Here is a 21,980-nt window from a genome sequence, read left to right on the forward strand (position 1 = left end):
AGCTCGGTGCCTCTCACCACGTTTTCAGTTAGTGTCTGTAGGTGTTAGCAGCGTGTGTGTGGTGTCCCAGGAGCAGCCTCATCCTACATCATTTAAGTAGGGAAGGGTCTCTGATGAGAGCAGATGGCATGGGCAGTAATGTCTCTTCTGCTCTTCTGGCTTCTCAGCATCTGCCTCGAGTTTCGGACCGTGGCTGTGGTTCCCAGAAACACAGTCATTAAGGTCCGTTTTCATTAGTGTGGAAAGCAAGAGTGGAAAACTGCTTTCTTCTGCTTAGAGTATAACAGAGCTAATGGAACAACTCTAAAAGACAAAGGACTTTTTTTTATTGCTGTTGGAGAAACGTTTTGCTCTCCAATGGAGTTCTGCGATATTTTTCTTAGTTATGTAACCTCAATAAAAGCCATGACAAGATGAAGCTCCTGTGACAGTCCTTCTGTGCTCAACATGCCCAAATAAATGAGGCAGTGGAGGGGGCATCTCTGACAAGGCAGTATCCCCTCAACCCTGTAGCCAACAGCAGGCCCTTAGTGTGCTCTTGTAACACCAGATCTCTCTCTTACACGATGTTTACTGTCAAAACCCATCCAAGTGTTTGGAGGGGAGACTGAGCTGGTGTCTTGTCTCAGAATATGATAGTTTTGAGAATCTGTGAGGGCTTTGAAGCCCCACCAAATCTAAATATGTTCTTCCAGTTGCTAAAAAATTAGGTGCATCTTCAAGGTCGTGATAATATTAAATTGTTCCTTTAAAGCTCTGTAATTGTTAGTGTAAAAGATGCCTTGATCCAGAAAGATGTAAAAAAGCTCAAGTATTTTACTGGAGTTGAGAGGGCACTTCATACAAAACATGGGTGAGTTACAGGACATGGATAAGTGCTACATTGCACTAGGAGAGGATTGGCTACAGAAAAATGCAGTGTGCAATTTTGTGTTGAGGCAATAAGTCCAGGAAATATAAATTTTTATTTCTGAGTTCTGAAACATTTATCACTAGGAGCTTTTTCTTTTTAGCCAGAGGAGATGTAAATTTGTGAAAATCAAGTAAACTGGAGTCCTACTCATCTTGTTAATTCTACTTCTGAATTTTCTTTTCTCTTTTTCCCAATAACGAAAGTAAGTTTACACTAGTCTTTGTGCATTACAGCTCATTTCTCCCCTGCAGATACTTTGTGGGAAGCTCAAAATAGAACAATGGAGAAATAATGAAGGTAAAATGTCAGTTTGCCTGCATACTGAAAATATAATCAGTGCAATTTGTCAGGCTCATCTGCCCTTCACTAGGAAAAACATTGTTAAAGATTCATCCTTATGAGTCCTTAGGTTAATGCTTAGGGTTCCTTTTCTTCCACAATTCTTTGCTCATAAATGTAATTTGCGTGCTACTCATTACACTGCAATTTGTGATTCCTTGTAACCACCCTATAAAAAGTCTGTGTTCTGACACTTCTTGTATTTCCAGACCTCCACTTAGGTGTTCCTGGGTGTTGTGGAAGTTGGTAGCTGTGCTTCAGAGAGCTGAGTACTACATCCTTCCTACCAGCACAAACTCAGAACTTTGGAGGCCTGAATTAGATGTGCTTCACGTAAGTCATGTCCACACAGAATTTACAGTGAAAGTTGGACCATATACCAACAGACATAAACATGATATACTTGAATGTGACCTTTAAGCTGCTTCTCCAGGTTTCTACCTGCTGCAGAGCTGAGTAAACAAAGGAGAATATTTACACTCAGCAACTTTTTGAAGATAACTTCTGTTCTTCTCAAATCCCAATGACATGCATCTCTTTTAGATGAATTAATTTCTGCAACTTTTATATTGTCTAGCCTATTCCTGGCTACAGAATGAAACTATTGACCTTGACTCAAGAAATCCATAAAGATAGAAGGAATCAATTTAAAAAATGAAGTGCTTGTGAAGGAGGTAAGTTGGCTCTAACACTTTGAACTATGTGGGCTTGATCATTACTGCAATGCTTTCTAACCCTGTTAGCACCTCTGCCTTGCTGATGTTTTCATGTTGACCTAAATACATAAAAACCCAGTTATATTTCTTGTTATTATGTATTACAAGTTGGTGTAATATGGCTGTACAGTGAAAAGTCATTAGGTCTGCAGATAAACAGAATTTTTCTTGGCTGATCAAGAAACACATAAATCAGTCACACCTTTCTGATCCCTTCTTTTCCATGTGTTTTCATCCTCCTTCAAACTGTAGTTTCTGTGCTTTAATATCAATTGCACTGTAAAAGAACGAATTAGAAAGGGAATTTAAAAATGTAGTTGTTTCTCTTCTTAATTTTAAACTTTATCTTGGAAAATCCCTCCTGCCATGAAGCCACGTGCCCCGAAAGATCGATCAAAGAAATGAAAATAATGACTTTTTTGCGGTGGGATTTTAGTAGATAAATCTCGCCAAAGCACTCTTGGGACTTTCACAAGATTAAAATACACATTTGTAGAGCAATGATGTTAACAAACCAACGTCCTAGTGCTGCATCCAAGAGCTGCTGATAGAGTGCTCTGAATTATTTAAAGTATAAGTGTTCAAAGATGCCTGTTCAGACTCCTCACAGACTCAAATTTGGTGTTGTTGCTGCTGCTGCTGCTCTTCTTTTGTGTGGGGTTTTTTTCCCAGTAGATTATTTCAAAGGACATTTATATTAACTGCATAAATCTCACTGTGCTCCCACGAGCTGTATTTTATGGTTGCATTGTATTTGCAGAGGATTGGGGCACACAGAGGTCACTGGTGTGACCCTTTGAAGCAACTTCCATTGAGGTTCAGTTGGCATCACACCCTGCAGGGAGGCTGCAGCACGTGGTGAGGACAAAGCCACAAATGACTCATATCCCTAAGGAATGAGAAGGTAGCCCAGCACCCTCTTAAGAAAAATGCTCCTTGGAACCTTTTCACAGTTAAAATCAAGTCACTGTGTTCTTGCTCACTTCTGTAGCAAGAAGTTCAGATGACTTCAGTGGGACCAGTGTGACAGAAAACAGTACTTTAGGATTGTGGCCCTCACAGGTATCCCATAGTTGTCTGTATCCAGGCATTTGTAGCAGTACCACAATTTACCAGGTTGTTGTATTTCTGTTGAGTGATGAATTTCAGAGGCAAAAGGAAAAGCTGTGTACAGCAAATGCTGTCCTGATGGCTCATGTTGGCTTTTTGTTTGGGCTTCTCAGTAGAAGAGAAACAGGAAACTTATGTTTTTTCCCTTCAGGAAGGGCTCCTTCTGTCCAAGTTTTTAATTCTGTCTCTAAACTACGGGATGGAAAGGCAAATACGCATTCTGAAATGGCTGAATGAATGCCCCATGCCATAGGAGCACACAGTCAGCTGGAGCAGCCCTCAAGTGACTCCTCCCTTGAACCCTTCACTCTTGTTAAGGACTAATGTGAGTAGGTGAAACTTGGGAAGTACTTCAAGTGTTGGCAGGGAGACCAACAATAGCCCTTCTGTAATGATGTCTAAACTCCAGTGCTGAGTAAGTGACAGATTTGGCTTCCCTGAGCGTGGATGTGTTTTTAGAGTGAGATTCAGATGGGCTGTTATTTCAGGATCCACTTGAGCAAACCTTGCAGCTGCTAAAGTGATCTTAATGCAAATGAGTCACATTCCTACCTATATTGTAACAGCACAGGATGGCCTTCCAATTTGTGACAACTGTGTGCACACAAATGAGGACTATTGCCATCATAAAGAGCTCTCAGTCCAATAACTGATCCATAACCAGGTTATGATAGAAGTGAGGACCCCCATACACCCGTGGGTGTCACATTGTACCACATTTTCTACATTTTTCTGTGCCAGGGAACCCTTCTTCACTCCCATGGCTCAATCTGTTGTGTGATTAATCAAGTAATGTCTCACCTGTGTGGGAATAATCTCAAACACTGTGAAAGGATGAAAGCCATTGTGCTGGTGTCAAACTGATGGCAAGAAATTTTGGAGTGATTGCCAGAATTGTAATAATTTCAGCCATTTCAAAAGAGCTTAAAGAAGTTGTTAAAAAGAATGTGCCTCATCATCCTGGGAAATAGAGGCATTCTTGGCCTTCAGTCAGGTGTTCTTCAGAGGCAGTGACACATTTATGTGATTATAACGACAAATGACTTTTCTGTCCTGCTCTGTATAATAGGTGAGGTGTGTGTATGCTGTTTAGGATGGAAGGAATAAGGGAGGATGGAATATTTACATTTCAAATATGGGAAATTGTAAGATTTCGTCATTAACGAAAAAAACCCAAACAAGCCCATCGAATGTCAGAAAACAAAATTAGGATTTTAACTTCAAAGGTATAAGTCTCAGGCAGGACCTTGATTCAGACTTGGGCAAATGTAGCTGTTCCATTTCTTGGCCAACCTGAGGCTTAAGAATTCCTGTTGGAGCTGTTATGTGTCTGTTTTCTGCTGATTTTGTCAGTCTGCTCAAAGGACAGGTGAAGCTTTTCTGAAGCCAGTTGATACAGGTCCAAAACCTGCCGTCAGCTAAACTGGTCCAAATCGTATTTGATCAGATAAAAAAAACCTGAGAGCAGAATTTGGCCCATTGTATTTCACAAGTGCAGCACAATGTTACACATACAGATCTCTTGATGTTCTTGCTGACTCTGCTGGCAGTGCTAATGAAATTATGAGTTGAAATCACTGCTGGAATTAGTCATCTGGATGTGTTTCCTTTGCTGTATCTATTTCACAAAAGAGTTTTACATTTTTGAAGTGAAAAGAACAGTTCAATTAAGTGTTTAATAGCCCCAGCTGCCCTCCAAAATTAGTTCAAAGACTGTAATAGGAAAGAAAAAAAAGCTGAAATTGAAGGATTCTTCAATGTTATACATTTAAATTTTGATTTACAAACTTGGCAGTCAGTGTTTACCAGTTAAAAACATAAATAGGGTTTTTTTATCTTCGCCAAATGACAATAGTGTTGTTCCTTAGCTGGTCTGTGTTGTCAGCCTGTGCCAAGCCCTGGCTCTGCCACAGCCAGGGAACTTGCCTTTGCAGCTGTCAAGGCCCAGTCTGGGAAGTGGTGCACGATAAAGAGTCTAAGTGACAGCCCAAAATTGTTCATACAGCAACCCTTTAAGTGCTTGGAGAGACTTTTCTTTCACGTTTTAACTGTACAGTTTCAGTTGCAAAAGCCTTGTTCTCTGCACCAAACAATTTTCAGCACCAAAATCAAAGGAATTCTAAGTTTGTCAGTAAACCCTGACATTCAAGGGCTGAAGATCCTCAGAGCAAGGCACACTGAAGAGTTATATCACTGGGAGATTTTCCATTGGATTCATATTGTAAGAGATGGATTAATCTTTCAAAGATCAAATGGTCTGGAAATACAGATGTCATCATTGGATTTCTGTTTCTTTTTATGAAGTGTGCTGGCCTGGATGTGGCCCTGGGCAACCTGCTGGAGTGGAGGGACCCCCATCCCAGAGGAGCCTCAGCTGCTGTGGGATTCTGTGCCTTCGACAGGATTTACACCCCATTTATACACGGCCAGTGGACCGAATAAAATGAATACCCTGGAATAACTCTGTCCTTAAACTACGTATTACAGGTTTATGAGTTAATATAAATAAATGCAACAGGAGGGATGATTCATCTTCACCCCCCTAAGAAACTGTAATAGCTTACACCAGAGAGATTGTCAGTATAGGATAAACTATTTGCCATATTGGTACCCAGTTCTTAGCACTCATCTTTATCAACTCCCTTTGCAGCAAAGAAACAAATCCGGAAATTCTAAAATGGCACTTTGCTTAGTATCAGAATTAAGCTTTTGTGCCTTTAGGTGGAAATAATTGGTATCATTTTATGATACTCAAAAATTAATAAGAATGGAATCTTTTTGCTCTCAGGAAATTTATCTTGTTTTTATCATCAGAACAGCGAAAATTGAGAAAGAATAATCTCCATTGTCAAAAAATATTTCTATATACATAAGTTAGGAATATAGTGCTAATTAACAATGGTAAAATTAGATTAATTTTATACTACTAATGTGCTAGTCATTTTGGTAATATTCAGACAATAATTCAGGATACATGCTGAGAAAGAATATGTTCTTAAATGCTGCCTATTAAATGAGTCAAATAAGTGAAACCATTGTTATATTGCAAAAAATCACTCATGTCAAGGGCATGGAAGGATAATATAATAAAAGGACAAGAAGAGCTGACTGGATTTTTAGATGCCAAAGTAACTTTTATATGTGAAGTTACAAACTCAAATGGACTTGCTACACAACCCCTTCAATCTCAGTTCTGCTAAAGTTTTGATAGAAAAACCTTTTCCAATGTAACTTAAAATGCTGATTTTTCCCTCTTGTTGAAAATAGTATATGATTATGCACAATTTGCGACAATTCAATTCCCTGTTGAATGGATTTTTCATACAAATACAGGAGGACAATAATTTAAAAAGAAAAGTGTTTTCAGTAGACTATGGTGAAGCCTGTTAAACACTACAGGAAAGCCTTACTTTTTCTTTTTTTGGCTACATGACTCTCCATTCTAGTTCTGGTTTGTGTCTTAAAAAAAGATATTACTTTTACTTAAGCAGTACTAATGAAACCCCAAAGCAATACTATTTTGCATATGGCAAAGCTAACCCTTATTATATTTATATAAAACATCAATTATGTATAAAATACATTTGAATAAAATATCCCCCCTATTAATTTATCTTCCACTTCCAGCAGAACTAGGGATATTCAATAAATCTGATTCCTAGTCTTTGTCTTGCAGCTAAAAAAAAGAAGTAGTATAGAAGGCTACATGCATATGGGGAAAGTCAAGGCCTTTTACTTGTTTAATTTTTGCTACTTTTATAACCTTTTAGGTTGGAAGTTATTCTTGTGTTCATCATCTAAGTTTTTAATATAAATGCCCCCCTCTGTTATAATGCTGTTACACTATCTCCTCTTGAATAGCCTCTCCTTTCTCTGTCCAGAAAGGTATTTCATTTATAATTATATAAGAACATTGATTTTTTTTTTTGTTGCTTTTTGAGTTATTCTCTTGCTAATAGGTCAAGTCTATGTTCCTTCATATGCAGAAGATATGCAAAAAGGCTACAAGACCCGCTGCACAGTTTTATCAATAAAGCAATTAATATTTGAGTAAAATAATTGTGATGTCTATTTTTCTGCAGACTGTAGGATGGCAGCAATCTGTGATGGATCCAGTGTCCTGGAATAATCTCTTATCTTCCATATGACTGGTGTTGGAGGTGGAAAGAAAGAACTGAGAGTCCTGCAGGAGAATACATCAAGTAAAAGAGCAGCTTCTGCTGGAGTGAAGCAGATGTGATGTAATGTTGCTTTCCAGGTTGAAAAACTCCTACCTAGAGAATTTCCTGAGCAGAAGGTAAGGTAATATTCAAATGTGATTGGAATCACTAATTATTTGCCCTGGTGTTCTGTAGATATTCCACCTTTAGCTGCAAAAGCATGTCTAGGAATCCTCAGGCTTTCAGAGTAAAATGGAGCTGAGTTAAGACTCAGCATAATTAAAAAAAACAAACCACAAAATGCTGCATGCTTTCTTCTTGGGTGTGCACACACTTCCCTCTCCTCAACCCAGAAAAAATGGGCTTTTACTGGAGGGTCTTTATTATATTTACATGTGGTTTGGAACATTCACGTTCAGTTACTTGTGGTTACTGAAGTTAGATGGTCAAAGGATGGATTTGTGAGCTTTATTTCAGACCCAGCAGGAATACAGTGAGAAGAGTTATTCCTATGAAATTTTAACTAAAATACGGTAGAATTGTGTCAGAGGCCAATCTTTTGCAAATTCCAGTGTGGTGTGTTAGACTTTTGAGCTTTTTATTGATTCTGAATCCAAAATTGAGCTTTGGCTAACCTTTATTCTGGTAGACATAACAGAATTAACAGAAGCGTTGTTACATATCTGAGATAAGCATAATAACATTTCTGTATTTTTAGATTTGTCTCAGAAAGGTTTTGTACATGTAGGAGTTGAAAACATTAAGGAATCATGAAGCTCTTAATTAGCCATCAGTATTCTTCTCACTCATCATAGTAAGTGCCAGAGAAGGATGTTCTGTAAGAGAGAGAAGTTTGTCTGTGAGAACAGGATTTCATAGTAGGACAGCAATGGCCACTCACAAATGGGAGTTCAAAACATTCTTTAAGGTCCATGTCATGAGAATACTTTGGGAAGGAGGCTCAGCCTCACAGCAGAATTGGATTTTCTTATTGGTTTGGGTTTTCTTCTTGAGGAACAACAGACCTGTAGTCCTCACATCTGTAATTTGGCCACAGCAGATATGACCTATATAAATGGTGGACAGTCCTGACTTATATTACAAAGGCACCTTTAGAAAAATCTATAAGAGATGGAGTGAACAGGACTGTGTAAACTCTGTGAATCTGTTATATTTTCCCTTCAGTGTGAAGGCACTGCTTTGTCCATTTATCAGTTGTTACTCTCCAGAGGTCACACAGTGTCTGCTGTAGTGTGTCCCACATAATAGTTAGATCTTCACCAGTTCTGTAATAAATATAAATAATAATGCTAATGCAGTGAGGCACAGAATTGTGTGGCAGAGCATTTGCAGAGTGCAGGTTTGCTTGAAGTGCAGAGCATGTTCTGAAATGCCCTGTGTGGCACAGGCTGTTGTGTCATTGTTGTGTCAGTCCCACCAACAAAGTGGATCTTTGTGGGGATGAGTTTCGTTGAAAAGGAAACAGGTTTTTTTTTCTAAGTTTTACTAATCAGCACATATTAGTAGGCTTAATATTTCTGTTGCTTCCTGCAATTAATGATGGTGTTTATGTAACTCAGTAATTAAATCAGGAGCATCCAATTGTCTTTTGGCACTTAACATTAATTTTGGTGGGGCTAAGTCACTTGAGACTGTACATATGTGATCATAAATCAGCCAGAGAAGTTTATGCCTCTGTGATCCAATTATTTTTAGGTAATCCATGATGCATTTTTTTTCTCTCTTCCCTGTCACAATAAAACAGAGATTTGGATTCTCCCCTTCTGCTGATTCTAACAGGAAAATTATCTCCAGTGAGTAATAAATATTTCATGTTTGAAATACTTGCTCGCCATTCCACCTTTTTCCTAGAACAGGTGGCCATATAATCCATTCTTGCTAAAGACAGTTCTACATGTAAAATATAACATATACAGTGTTGCATGCTAAAGAACCATTCAACTCTAACTGAAATGATGAGAAACTTTATAGAACTACTCTGGACAAATTTGTATTTAGTCTGAATCAGACTCCTTCCTCTGAGAAGGTTGTATCCTTCTCAGAAGGATGTGTGTAGAAATGTAATGCTGATGTGTGTAGAAATCAGCATTATTGTGTACATGCTTGACAAATGTGAGAACATGCCTGAGTGCAGCTTTCTGAACACCTTTTATTCAGATTTCCCACATATATCTAAGGGCTCCACTACTTTTTGTTATTATTTTCACAACAGAATACTTTTATTTAATTGTTGCACTCAAACTTCATTTTATTTCATTATAAAGAGGCACAGTTCAAGATAAGAAACAGCAGGTTGCCAACTTCTGAAAGGGTTTTTTTTTTAATTATTTTTATCTACAGAGCTTAAAATTACTCCTGTGGTAATTTTCAAATATAGTTTGGGAATAGCTTGTCAAAAATTATTTATTCATCTAATGATAGATGTGAATATCTTCTGGGATTTTACAAAGTGCCTGAGCAAGTTGGAACTAATGAAGTTTAAGCATCTAATATGTTTAGCTTATCTTAAAAATCCTGTGAGATGCTAATATAAAACGTTTTAGACCCAACCACGTTTTCAAAAGTGCCTTAGAGACACTTAATTGATTAAATTAGAAATAAACCACCCACCCTAGTAGTTAAAACCCTGAGTATAAATATGCAGAGAAGTATTGTTGCATTTGAGAAGATTTAAGATTGGAAAAGAAACAAGGCTTGTAGGGAGAAGTGGTTAATACCACTGAAAACCAGAACACTTTTCCAGCCCTTTCCTTATACCTCTGTGGTGTGTCTGACAGCCTGTTTGCCTTTTCCAGTGCTATCAACTAATATTAAAATGTATTGCTGCCCTGAGAAAACCTTGCACTTCAACATTAATATCAACCTGTTAGCTATTAAACCAGGAGAGGGTAAAAAATGTCCCCTACTTTGTACTTAAAGAAAAAGCTCTAAAGCCTGAGAAAACATAACAGGAGTTCACCTGGGGATGGTGTGCAGTGACAATAACAGTACACACCTCTTTCAGAAGTGCTACAACTTCCAAGAACCAACTTTTCTGTTTGAAATAGAAATCAGAAGAGCCTCCAAGTAGCACAGTAGCTACCAAGCCTCAATTATTATTCTCTAGAGACAGAAACTGCAGCTCTTCACTATTCATGATAAAGGCAGCCAAAGCCCCTTGGGTTTTGTGGAATGCTGTTAGATATCCTCAAGCAACCCTGTGTCTGGAGAGGGTTTATCAATCCAAGCAGCACTATGTGCTGTGCTTTGCTGCTGGGTTTAAGCCCCTGTGTGTTCAGGCCAAACTGGCATTTGTATGACATAAATACTCTGAAATTCCAGGTCAATGTTCTCCCAGTGTTGGTTAAGCAGACCATAGCCAAAAGAGTTCAAATGGAGTGCAACTCCACCTTATTCTCATCAAAGCCACAATGATGGCTCAAGACCATACCAGCATTTCCATTTCCTTCCTGCTTTTGTAAGCCAAATGTGAGTGTCTGCTATGGCTTTGCAGAAAAACCCAAGAGACTGCCTCTGCATAAGGCAGTGAGATGCCATGATGCTGTAAACCATCTCTTGAGAGCCCTGTATTTCTGCTTTAAGCCGGGGGACACAGAGAGTTAGTTCCTGATTAAGCTGCCATTCGAATAACAAAAGTTAGGCTGAAGTTACTCGTGTTTACTTTCAACTTGAATGGAAATGCAAGAGGCTCATTTGGTGAAGGAATGGGAAGACACGTCCAGAGCTGGCTCTGTAAGAGTATTTTAGGTCTTCTTACAGGATCTAATAACTACTTGTATCCTTTGTTTGCATTTGCCATGTCTCTTCAGATTCTGCTCACTCTGGATGAATGGTCCGTTTGTACCTGGTCCATTTGTACCATGTTTTGAATATTTTGTCTTATAGCCTTGAAGGAGAGTTTACCAGCAATGTCATCTCATCTCAGTAAATTGCATGTGCTTTGCTACATTTTTGCCTTCTGTTCCCTTGCTTTTGAAGGCTTAGCTGGAGAGTGAGAGCTGCCAAAATTGCAACTGTGCAGTACTTCCTGGCCTGGCAGGTTTCACATTTCTCCCTCACTGACAATGCCATGAATTACTGAATGATAATGTGGTCGTTGCTTTTTAAGCCTTTCCCACACCTGTCTTTGTTCATCTGCAGAGATTTCATGTTCTCTCTTAAAAGACTAAAACTGAAGCATTTCCAAAATAGTGGGAGGAAAACATGCCCACAAAAACTCCTTTATTTGATACTGGTAAAGTACAGGACAGTTAAAAGCAGCATTTATTGGAATTGATCAAAGCCCTTTCCACAAGGGAAAAGAAATATTGTACGTATATGCAGTCCAGAGCTCAGGTTAGGCCTGAATTAGCCTAAAAGGTTCTGTAAGCTCAAAATCTGGTGATTTAGGTATCACCCCCTCTCTCCCACAGAGAAGACCCTTTCAAAACCATACACTTCAATCCTAGAGTTGAAGCACCAGAGCTCTGTGACGTGTATCTGTCTCCTCAGGATATACAGATATACTTGGATGCATAAATATTTTCCCAGACACGAATATTTTTTCCACCTTAGGAACCTAGTGAGATAGAACATTGTGGCTTGTCATTTGAATGCCAAAGTTCCAAGTTACAAAATGAGAAGGAGTTGAGGCCATGTCTGTTCTCTATTGCTCCATTGGGTGACCAAAAGAAACCACTGATAACAGCAACACACATCTGTAAGTCTCCAGAGTGCCTTCTGAGGGAGCAAGTGCCTGCTGAGGAGAGCTCTGCACCTCAAAATATATGGTAGTAATTAAATTACTGCTAATTAAGTTTAGTAATCCAAAGGCTCAAACACTAATGAGCTAAAACAGAAAATGTGAAAAGAACAGAAATACCTTTCCTGTAACTTTTTATGGTTTCCATCTCATAATTGCCCAACCTGCACTGAGAATTGCTTTCTGTCACGTGTCCCATCTCATTTTAATTTGTTATTCTTGGATTTCTTTTCCTTTGGGGCAATTTTGTTTGTAGTTGCTGTTTGCTTACAGGATTGGAAATAAAAAAAATGCACTGCCTGTCATAAAACAGTTTACCTGGGAGAAAACAATAACGGCACTGAGGCAACTGTACGGTTACATTTCTTGGTAAATATGTGCTTTTTACTGATTGCTTTTATTTTCACAATTCCTCTCGCACAGCCCTTGACAGCCTCTGATTCCCAAGGATAAATTCCCTGTAGCTCCAAAGCAGGCTACACCAGTTAGACTGATAAAAGTGGTTGTATTAGCAGTGGATAATATCATAGAATGGAGACAAATCAACAATCAATAATGGTAATAATGTGTCACTAAAAAAATAATAATGTTTAAACGGCAGCAAAAATTATATATTGCATTTTTTCCTCCAAGTCTTGAAACCATGAATTGATTTTAAAAAGCAAGCAACTGAAGTTAGTTGGTACAGGGTACGTTTTAATGATATCTGGGAAGGTAATGTTAGTTTTGTTTCTTCACATATTTAAAAAGCTTCTATTGGTTTTAACTAGGCTAGATAGAAATTTTATTCTTCTGGTCTCAATTTTCTGCAAGTTCTACCTCTTGATTTATAATGTGCTATCATCAATTGCCTTATTTTTGTAATTTAATAAGTATTCTTTCCTCATTACTTCATGGGGTTTTTTTGTCTCTACAATGAAACTTTAAAAATGAGTAGGTTTCCTTGATTATTATTTTGTAGCACTTGGAAAAATAATGGCATTGTAACTTGCTCTCACTCATGCTATTCTGTTAAATTCACATCAGCAATCAATCTGTTTGGTAATTGTTTCTGGCTTCCTGGAATTGGTTCTTTAAAAGCACTGGGGTTTAGACTTTATTTTGCTTGCACATAAGAAATGAAGTAGGGTGATTGGTTTCACCTCAACTATCACTTTTTTTAGCTGTAGGAGGAATTAGTCTTTATCTCTCAAGGTAAAGTGGAATATAGATTTCCTAGCACATTGGATGGAACCCTTTTGATTTAGGAAATTATCTTCTGGACTAGCACCAGTCTTTTAAGACATTTCATATTGTAGCCTGCGTGTTAATGCAACATTTTTCTCTAGGTAGAAACTATAAATTCATATTAGGAACCCAAGTATCCTTTACTTTTTCTGGTTTTATGGTCTGTAAAAAATGTCATTTATATCCCATCTCATGCTTTATCTGTTATCATACTGAGCATTTGAGATCACTTTCATATTATTTTTCTGCGAATCAAAGAAAGGTAATTCCATCTTTTTTTCACAGTTTTCTCAAATGCAAGGAACACATTTAGGAAATATCTAGTTTCTGCTTATGAAACAGACACAAATTCTATCCCTTCAGTTGCTCTATAACGCAATATCTTTCTCATGTTAGATATTTTTCTATAATGGCTTTTGTACTTGAGGACAAGAAACAGTAGTTTATATCGAATAAATGTCAGACAGAAGATGTGCCAAATTTTCAGTGGCAAACTGCAGTGAAGCACCACAGCCTAAAAGCTGAAATATATTGTTTGGAGTCACAGGCTGGCAAGAGCTGCTGGATATGTCCTGATCCTTTTCTGCTAACATTTTTGGTGGAAATTAAACTCTTTAGGTTAAACCAGGTACTCAGCTTGCTCACTCACCAACAGCTTCCTCAGGCTTTTGTTTTATTTACAGCACCCTTGGAATCAGGAAATTTAAACTCTCAAAGCTCTCTCATTATACCTTGCTGAAACAAAACCGGTACAGACAATAAATATTAGTCAGTTATTTGTGGAGAAAATAAGAATTCACATCCTCCCCCCAGAATCACTCTCCTTTGCAGCCAAGAAATGGTGCCATCTTCCAATGCTGTAGAAATATTTGAAGCTCAGGAATATGTATTTTTCTTATTAACCTCTCTCCATAGCAGAGCAGCATGGTTTACATATGGGAACTCAGTTGGTGCTGTACTCTACTGGCCAGTAAAGAATGGGGGGGATGGATTTCAGGGTTGCCAGAAGGATATCTGAGGCCTTTTCGAGTATCTGTGTGAATAGCATTGCTCCAAGGGTAGCCTTTTCCCTTTTTCCTGTGCACACTGTCATTTAAAAGTGCATCCTGGTCTGAAAATAACAGATTTGGTTTTTGCAAATTTGGAGAAGGAGGTTTTTTTTTTTCTCTGTTGGTGCGGTGTTATCACATCCCCACTGTTTTTATCCTTCACAGTAGACATTTTTAAAATGCAACTTAAAAATAAAATCTGGCTGCAGCAAGGGAGGGATTATCACACATTAATTTGATATGCTCGCCCTGAGTGGTTTTATTGCTTTTCACAACAATTTAGAATTTCAGTATTCATAACCCATTTTAGAAATTATCATCAGAGGACATTAGTCTTACCCGTGAAGGACAGATGATATACATTTTTACAGCTTATTAGGCTCCCAGATTTACCCTGAACACATACGCCAAGTCTGCTTGAAATATTGGCCTCCTACACAGCTCCACGTAAATGACTGGGTAGATGGTCCCACTGGGGTTCCTGTTTTGTACCCTGCAACTATCAAGATTCAGTGTGCCAGTGAGGATCCTAATGATAGCTAAGAGTGCCGAAACTTTTGGTTTTCATGGCAACCACACAATCTGTTGTACAATAACTATTGCTTTGTCGCTTGTTTCAAGTGGAGCTTCGAAAACAGTTGGCAGTAGAAAAGCATCTTTTTATGCCTTCTCTCTACTGAGCCTGATGTTCTTGCCTGATGTGTTTTGTTAGCACACAAGATACATCTCTTTCCACGGAGCTAATGGGCAGGGGGTTTTCAGGGGTGTTAATGGCTGGGTGATCAGCTTGCTGTTCATGGCGCTAAGATAATGAGAGTTTCTTCCAGGGGAATGCTGATCAGATCCTCAGCTTGGCTCTTCACCTTGGAGGTGTCAGCTGAAGCTCATGAAGGTTTTAGTCAGAAGCGAGGAAAGGTTTAATGTCGGCAAAAAATTACCCACTAGCTGCAGAAATGTAATTAAATATCAGCTGGGTGGGGCTGAACATAGTCAGTTGTGGGGGGATATTACAGAGACAGGAGGCTTTTCACTCCTCTCAGAAGTCTGTTGTCTCTCCCAGTTGCTCTGGACCACAGTCCCAGAATGGTGCCAGGGCAGGAGGTCTTGATATTGATGGCTAAAAAACACAGTCTGTTATCCCAAATATAGTGTTAATTTATATAGATCTGTGTAAAATAGCTAACTTTCATGGCTAATCTAAATGGCAGTAAGATCTGAGCTGCTGCCTGCTAAAAGCCAGGAAAATGACCCAGTAACGTTTAATGGGCTTCAGATCAGACCCAGGATATTAATTTCTGCAACAGCCTTTAGGACATGAAACAAATGCCTGCCTAACTCTTTACTGGAGTGGTTTCAGAAGGGTGATCTACTTTAGGGTAGACCTCAGGATAGTGGGAATTTTTTTTGAGAAGTGTGATGACAAGGGAGTTAGATTGATTTCCTTTTTTCTCTTCTTTTGTGTGCATAATTGTAACAAATTTACCCAAAGGTACATTTCTGCGTCTTCACGGTGCCATAAGAATCTGTCATTGATTAAGAGGAAGCAATCAGTAGAGCCCCTTTGATCTGGGTGAGGAATCATAGAGTTTAAGAGCCAGGGAAAGCAGTGAGATCATCTAATCTGACCTTCTGAGTGCCACATGTGCTTTGCATGTCACTCAAATGTCATTGTGTGAGACCCAAATTGCAGACTGCAAGCTCCAGTGGTACCTAACTCTGGGAGCTGCCTTTGGATGTCTGCCCTTTTGCTTCCTGCACTTGATCTGACACAAACATTCTCTTTTGCTTTGATAAAATAGGTGGTCTAAAGCTCTCAGCAGAATGAAGTGATCTGTTCAGAGACAAACTGCAATGTTAAAGTGCATTTGCCTTTCAGCAAACAAAATATGCATCAAATAATTTGTCTCAGTGAAGGCTAAATAACACTTTACTGTGCTAACCAGGGAGCTGCAAACTTCTGTTGTCTCGAACAACATTTTGTTGCTTTGATTATGTTTTTCTTCATGAAAGAAAACAGCACTGATTAAGGGTTGTTTGGAATTAAAATATTGAGTATTTGAGCTGTCAAACACCATGATGAAACAAGAACAATTGGAACATGAAAAGTAATTTTCATTTTCAGTGTCTAAATCGATTAATTAAGAAAGAATTAGATTGGCATGGACATAACTAAGAAATGTCAATAGGCAACAAGTGTCAACATGGTAATTTGGACCAGTTTTTAAGTGTATGTGCATAGTCTCTCCCTCGCTCCTTCATCCATAACTTATAAATCATTGATGGGCTGAAGATACAGAGACAGGCATTATAAAAATATGAGGATTCCTCCAGTCTCAAGATTTGGGATTTCATGATGAAATAGTTGAAGCATTTGTGTGATTCAGGAAGTCAGACCCCAATCCCCAGTGGAATACACAAACACAGCCACCGTTCTGGAAAGGACACAGCCAACATTGATGTGACAGGAAAGGGAGGGAGGGAGCCAGGAGGTGTGGGAGGGTTAAAAGGAGATCAGAGCAGAGCCAGAAGTAGGTGTAGTTTCTATACATTTCTGTCTTTCAAGGCACGTGTTGCAAGGTGGGCTAAGTGTGTATCCAGGTGCACATATTCAATCTGGAGTTTTATACCTGCCACTGGCTCAAGTATTGCCCCACACTCCTGGTTTATTCTCCCCATGATTGTAGTGTGAATTGGCAGGAGAGGCAATTACTGCCTCTGAAGTGCTGGGCTGTTTATACTTTAGCTTGTTCTTCACATGATGTTTTGAATAGCTGCTCCGGGCAGAGGCTCTCATGGATGGCATTTCTCCCAACACTGTCACTAGAAAGTTTGAAGTGCTGCTGCAGATATTTTGAGAACACCTATCAAAAGGGGCTTTCAATGCCATTCAGTTCCTTTTACTGTCTCATCTAAGTGTAAAAGAGCCACAGATAGAGCTGTTTAACTGCACTGGTGGCTCTCAGCCCTGGGATTGTGGCTAACCAGGAAGCAGATTTTCCCATTCACAGTAGGAGTGTCTCAGTCACTTTCCCAATAAGTTTCCAGATATGTAGTATGAGTTGCATTTTCTTTGGAAGTTTTCCTTGCTCTCCCTATGGATTGCATCTCTTGCTGTGATCTGAGAGATACTCTGCTCAGTTTTCTCAAAGCATTGACACAAATCCTGGTGGCAATTTCAAAAGCTCTGGCTGGGGAGGAGTTAGACTTCCTTTCTTCTGCTTCCCTCGTCTTACTTATCTGCTGTCTCAGAACAATAGGTGCCTGTCTCTAGAGACTGGATTCCCTGTCTCCTGCCTATCCATGTCTGTTATTGATTATTGTGTATTTTGTTTTGCATTTGCATTTGTCTTTCTGGTATAGAGTGGTTACCATCAACATCGACTTTAAATCAATTCCCTGACGTTGACAATGGCTGTAATTGATTTTCACCAGGCAATTATCTTTGTTGTGGAAAAAGTCCAGATACAATTCATGTTAAAGTGTACTGAAACCTGTGAGCCAAACCACTGTAAGTCAGTGTTTTAGCAAGATCAACCCTCCAGTTCTAGGTGTATGTCACTGCAAGATGAAAGGCACTTTCACAGGGCTGTCAGGTAGAAAATGAAAGTACAGCAATTAATGCTAGAAGTTTGGTGTGTTGTGTTAAGTGTACACAGATAGAGTCACATGTGATTAGATTACTTCCATGTACAGTGAAATGTCACCTCCTTATAGAACTGCACATCATGTGGACACTTCAAGAAGGGCAGGTGAATTTTAAATCCATTACTTTTTCCTCCACTCTGCATTTGCAGGCAGGCTTTGAGGCAAAAACAACAATGTGCACAAAGTGCTGATACCTGGTGTTATGGAAATCATATATTTTTAGAGTTTCCTAATACTAAGTCTTTAAACTTGATAACACAACACTGGGGACACAGCAAAGACTATTTGAATGAATATTGCCATGTGAGATGCTCATAAAACTGGGGCTTGGATTCTTACAACAGACCCATGAGTTCCATCAGGAGTTCAGCCCAGCAGCACAGAACTCCTGGTCAGATTTGTTTCAAATAATCATACAGCCAATTTATGTCTCAGTCTCTCCTTACCATACATGCAAATGGCTCATATATATATATATAGGTTTGTTTTTTTTTTTTTTTCTTTTTGAAAATGTCAAAGTTGGCAAATCCAGCTGGAGAAAGTCAGCACAGTTTCCTCATTTGTCACCTGGCTTCCTTGAAAAGATCCCAGCCTTCATCCCTTTTTCATTCCAGCCATAATTGTACCACACTCATCATTTCAAATGTGTTCTGGTGTTATGATTAGCTCCAAACTTAGGGTAAGCAGTGAAAAGCCTTGGAGCTCAATAGCTTTATTTGACATTTTCATTATGTTTCAACAAAATATCATATCCAGACATACCCAGATATTTTCTGTTAGAAATACATTAGTTTTAAAGATGGTTGTGTCTGGGTGGCCCAGTAACCTTTAGAATAAGGCATTCTTTGTAAATGTGTGTTTTTCTCCAGAAGTAAACTTTAGAATTAATTGCAGTGCAAATGGAAAGTAATTGTGGAAAATTTTTTATGTAAACTTAGAACTTCCCTTAGCTCACTTCTGAGTACAGTGTCCAGAGCAGTTACAAAATAAAAATGTGCATTGTCCCACTCTTCCTTTGGAATACAAGTTTAAGCTTAATTCCCAGCAGAATTAACAGAATTGTCCTCAAGTCTATGCAAAGAAGAAAAGAAAACAAATCTATAGGATGTCTGTCATGTAACTCGTGATTTTTTACTTTTATAACTAAAAATGAGGTACCTGCATCGCTCTAGAACTTCTGGTGAGCTGCTGATCAAGGAATGTCCAATTATTTTAGAATGTCAAGAGCAGTTTAACCTCAAGATGGTGCTAGATGGTTAAGTTGGCTGTCACAACAGCTATTGTTTATAATTTATTTTTTTTCAGAATGAAAAAGCAGTGATAACATGTAATTGGCTAATGACCAGCAAGAAAGGACAAAGAATTCATATTAAAGTGCATCAGTTTTATAAATTAATATGTTTATCAACCTGAACAAGACTCGAATTGATTTGAAAAGATATTAACTACATCAATGTGTCAGAATAAAATACTGCTTAGGAAGAAACAGAGCATAGATAAAACAGAGCATAGATTGGAACCACAATGATAGGAGATATCAATATGTAATTTGACAGCTTACCTAGTTATTACCAGGCAGTCTGGGATTAGTAGGAGTGTCATTCTGGCAAGTTAAAGTAATCAAAACAAAGTAATCTCAGATAAATAGTAAAGAATTAAAGTTCTTGAAGAACTTAAGGAACTTTACTTCTTCTTTCCCAATAAATAACATGTAGGAGTTCTTTAATTATTTCAAATCGAGCTATTTTTATGCTAGAAGGTGATTATCCAGGGCATGGCTGTGGTATTTAAACTGTAACCCATTCTTGAATCAGCAGGGAAATGAGCTGATATGGCAGTACCTGACAACCTTCTTAGCACAAGCAGCTGTGCAGGTGATGTAACTGCAGAATAGAAAACACAGTCAGTTCTTCAAGCTTTTCTCTGCAGTTATAGCACCAGGGCTGATTTTCTAGTGCAGCCAAACAGTGACCAGATGACCAGAAATTCATCTTACACTTAGGGGGAAAGATTCTTCAAAGGAGCCCACGACAACGTTGTTACTGTTTATGCTAAAAAAGTAGTGCCAGGCTTGTATGAAGTGCCTGTGACTCCGTGTGGTGGCCTCTGGAATGGACCTGCTTCCTGTGAAAAAATCTTTTCCTAAAATGAGATGTGGGTCTGCTTGAAGATCCTGGTCCCTGGGCACGTCTCCTGTGGCCAGTGGGTGTTGGAAAGCAGGGAAACTCTCTTCACCACACAGGGCACTTTTGTTGTTCTGTTTATTTTCTTTTATCTCTTTCAATGTTTGGTTTTCTTTGTTTGGGTTTTTTGTTTTGTTTTGGTTTGTTTTTGGCAACAAGATTTAGCCTTTTAGAAAAGCTGCAAAATGGGAAGAATTTACGTGTCAAGTTAATTTATTTCGCACTAGAAAGGCCCTTCAAAAAGATGGCTGTTTGATATATATATAATCTTATAAATGAATCAGCAAAATAATATGGGGACTTGGGGATGTGCAGTGACAGAAAGCTTTTTATTAAATTTTATTTCATTTTCAATTTTGAGGTTTTTTTATTCTCCCAGGCATTTGTCTTGATATCTTCCAAAGTTTTTATAATTGTTTGATGCAAGCAATTACTTATGAGGTGGCTGAATTGCCCAAGATAATGTTACAGAAATGTGCAAAAACTCTGGCATTGAAAAGGGCTGCTTAATCTCCTAAAATAATTGAGAATTTGCCATCATTCCTTTGCAACCTGAAGGAAACAAGGTTTCCTTCTTTTTTGTAAATCTGATATTATATAAATTACCACATTACTGCCTATGTTACTTAAATGTTAGTTTCTTTATTGCTTTTATAATGCCTTTTTTGGAGAGAAAGAATCAGCTAAATGTAATTGTTTGCCTTTATAAAGCAGGGAAATAGAAACTGGACTGTGTGTCCTACCCACAGATTTTTATCAGATACAGATAAAAGTATAAATAGCTTAGGAGACAGTGTCCTCTTAAATGATGATCCTAAGGTTAGTGGGGCTTTTAGAGAATATTTTTCTTGTCTAGACAGTTATAAAGAAGCTGGAAGTTGATTTAAGGTTTTATTATAAGGAATATAATCCCACGTCACTCATATTCAGTATGCAAGGGGGAAAAGATTTATGTGTAATTTTAGAATGCAATTAATAAGAAAATATTATTCTGGTCATTGCAACTATCTAAAAATCTATTAAAATTATTTCAAATGAAAAATAGATGTATTTTAGAGTAGTGGGGAAATCAACATACTATATTTTTTTTTCATTAGGTTAAATTGCAAAGTGACATTCTAGCTGACAGAAGGAGAAAGGCAGTAATAAAATTCATGCTTATGTGGTTCAGGCTTAGTCAAGGGGAGAGTTAGGGTAAGAGTGTTTAGCTAAAAGTCATTTTAAGTCACAAGTATATAAGAATAGATGATTAATTATGTTGTCCACTTGGGGCAATGACTGTGCAGGACAAATTGCATTTGAACTTGGTTACAAAAGATTTTGAAATGTGAAAACATCGGATGGAAATGAAAAAAGAAATAAATTTGCTTCCCCTCAAAGCATTGTGTATGGACACAGGGAAATGATTAGTAGAGGAATTTAGGAGAAAGTTGTCTATAGATATTGATCCTGACACAGGATCCTTTCAGTAACAGTCTCAGAGGTGCAGCTTGCTGAGATCTGGAGGCTGAGTGTTTGCAGTGACCTCTGCCACACAAAGATCATAGTCAGCATCTGGATCTCCATATGGAGCATAAAACTTCTTGTACTACAAAAAAGCTTTCCAACAACTGTTTTGGCAGGGACAATCATAAAAAGAGTATTTGAGCATCTTATTACACTGTTAATATATTCCCATCAGGAAGTTAAACTAATTAACTCCTCTCTTATGCATACCTTGGTGATATTTTTACATTTCCCAGGGCACATAACCAGTCACAAGAAAGGGAAAATGTCACCTTCCAATAGTCACTCCATAGCAGGCACTGGAGGACATTGTTAAAGCAAAATGTTTTGTGTGCTCTTCAGTTTCTTGATGAGGTGGAACAAAAGATGA

At 38.3% G+C, this 21,980-nt stretch overlaps 1 long non-coding RNA gene across 1 annotated transcript in view; it reads left to right on the plus strand.

Moving 5' to 3' along the window:
* LOC135423014 (uncharacterized) overlaps window positions 1–21,980 on the plus strand; it is a 137,950-nt gene that overhangs the window by 23,586 nt on the left and 92,384 nt on the right. The window contains exons 2-4 of the long non-coding RNA XR_010434678.1: window positions 1,830–1,926; window positions 3,230–3,403; window positions 7,161–7,375. This is a non-coding gene — a long non-coding RNA (uncharacterized LOC135423014). The remainder of the gene's footprint in view (window positions 1–1,829; window positions 1,927–3,229; window positions 3,404–7,160; window positions 7,376–21,980) is intronic.

This window comes from Pseudopipra pipra, chromosome 16 (assembly GCF_036250125.1).
Source record: "Pseudopipra pipra isolate bDixPip1 chromosome 16, bDixPip1.hap1, whole genome shotgun sequence".
NCBI classification, from domain to species: domain Eukaryota; kingdom Metazoa; phylum Chordata; class Aves; order Passeriformes; family Pipridae; genus Pseudopipra; species Pseudopipra pipra.